General features: G+C 38.1%; 1 pseudogene; it reads left to right on the forward strand.

The window, feature by feature from the left end:
- The first annotated feature begins 476 nt into the window (after positions 1 to 476).
- LOC129296616 (60S ribosomal protein L27a-3-like) lies at positions 477 to 1,742 on the forward strand (annotated as a pseudogene).
- The last annotated feature ends 210 nt before the right edge of the window (positions 1,743 to 1,952 follow it).

The raw sequence follows: 1,952 nt of genomic DNA on the forward strand, positions 1-1,952 counted from the left end.
GGCGAACTGTGTGGCGAACGTTCGGAGTGATGTTGGTGATGAAGACAACAGTAGATGTTCGAAGTCACAGCAAGCCAGTATCATTGTTTGAAGCCCCACCAAGATTCTGCCTCACGATTAAGCCGTTCTCATAGTCATAGCCGTCTCTGTCGCATCGTCATGTTGAACATAAGGAATTGTTGCGGAATGCTGAAGCTCATCAAGATTGGAGAAAGCGCAGGATTTCGGCTGGGCATCACCCCTGTTTCAAAAACCAAGAAACAGAGAAAAGCTCAGCTTCGCAAACAGGGGATGAAAGCGAGCAAGAATGAGAAGGAAAGATGAGAAGGTGAGATGTGTTGTGCAGTGGGTTCGAATCGGGGAAGCAGAAGAAGAGGCAGGTAAGGAAGTGAAGAGAATACCTTGATGTATCTTAAAGGAGGGGCTGTGCCACCGATACCTCAGAGAAGAGAAGCTTTCGCGGGGATAGATCGGAGATGACGACCCGCTTCAAGAAGAATCGTAAGCGCGCCATGCGAGTGCCGGTCACAGTTGCATTGGCAAGCACAGGAAGCAACAAGTTCTACTGCCCCCCATCAAAGAATCCTCTTTGACAAGTATCACCCTGGTTGCTTCGGGAAAGTGGGTGTGCACTACTGTCCATAAGCTTCACAACAAGTTCTACTGCCCCCTTGTCAACATTGACAAGCTCTGGTCATTGGTTCCTAATGAGGTGAAAGAGAAGGGATCCAAGACAATGTTCCCTTGATCGATGTCACTTAGTATGGGCACTTCAAGGTTTTGGGTAGGAGTTTTGCCGGAGAACACCAGCCTGGTTTGGTGAAGGCTAAGCTCGTTTCCAAGAACGCGGAGAAGAAGATCAAGGAGGCCGACGGGGCTATGGTTTTGTTTTTCATTGCTTAGGTTTTGATAGTTTTATGTTTATTAGAATTTTGTTTCTTATTGGCTTATGTTTACTCCAACTCTTGAGTTAAGGTAATGCTTTGGGTTTATTATTATTATTATTTTTTTTTAAAGGAGGGGGATAGCGTATGGTTCGGGTGCTTTTGGAGTGTATAATAAATAATAATAATAACTTCTGGAGTCGTATAGTGGGTTTGGTTGTTGTTTCATTTTTCCTCAGTCAAACAAGGTCCCATCAACATTTTCAGTCCGCATCGCATTTTGTAACGGCTGTTTGTTGCTATTAACCTCACTGTAGGATGTTATGTTTTAAATACTTTGCAAGTAAAAATACTACAATATTGTACCAAAAAAAGAAACTGTAGGATGTTATGTTTTTAAAATACTTTGTAAGTAAAAATACTACAATATTGTACAAAAAAAAATACTACAATATACTGCTTCGTTTAAAAATGTAAAGCATTTTTAAAAATTAAATGTTAAAAATGTAAGATATTTTTAGTCTTTTGAGGTATAATCATCTTCTTTTTTTAAAAGTGTCCTTATTAATGAATAACTTTATATTTATTGTAAGGTGTTTAAATGGAGTAAATATAAAAAGATAAAATTACTTTAAAAATAAGTAATTATTTTATTAAAGGTGATATTTGATTAAAATATTTTATATTTTTAACAGAGAAAATATATTTTAAAAATATTGGGCGGTTTTTGATGAGAAATTTCAACAATAAATTTTTACCTTTGTTTTTTTTATGCAGGTAGACCCAGGATCAAACCCAGATCCAATGACAGGCCACTTGATATCAAGGGTTTTTGACAGCAAACAAGCTTTTGGCTAATGTCTAAAGGGAATCTGTCTCTCTCGGTTTAACGATTTAACTGAGTCAGGTTTCAAAAATTACAAGGTCTAATTGAGGGTTTCTCTCTTTCTTGCTTTCATTTTTGGAGGATTAGTTATGTATTTAGATGTCAGGTGGTCTGATCAAGATCAAGTGTCCCCCCCCCCCCACCCAAAAAAAAAAAAAAAAAAACTATGGCAATGTACGCGT

Source organism: Prosopis cineraria, unplaced genomic scaffold, assembly GCF_029017545.1.
Source record: "Prosopis cineraria cultivar Desert tree isolate PC_DT_omini unplaced genomic scaffold, ASM2901754v1 PC367, whole genome shotgun sequence".
In the NCBI taxonomy this organism is placed as follows: domain Eukaryota; kingdom Viridiplantae; phylum Streptophyta; class Magnoliopsida; order Fabales; family Fabaceae; genus Prosopis; species Prosopis cineraria.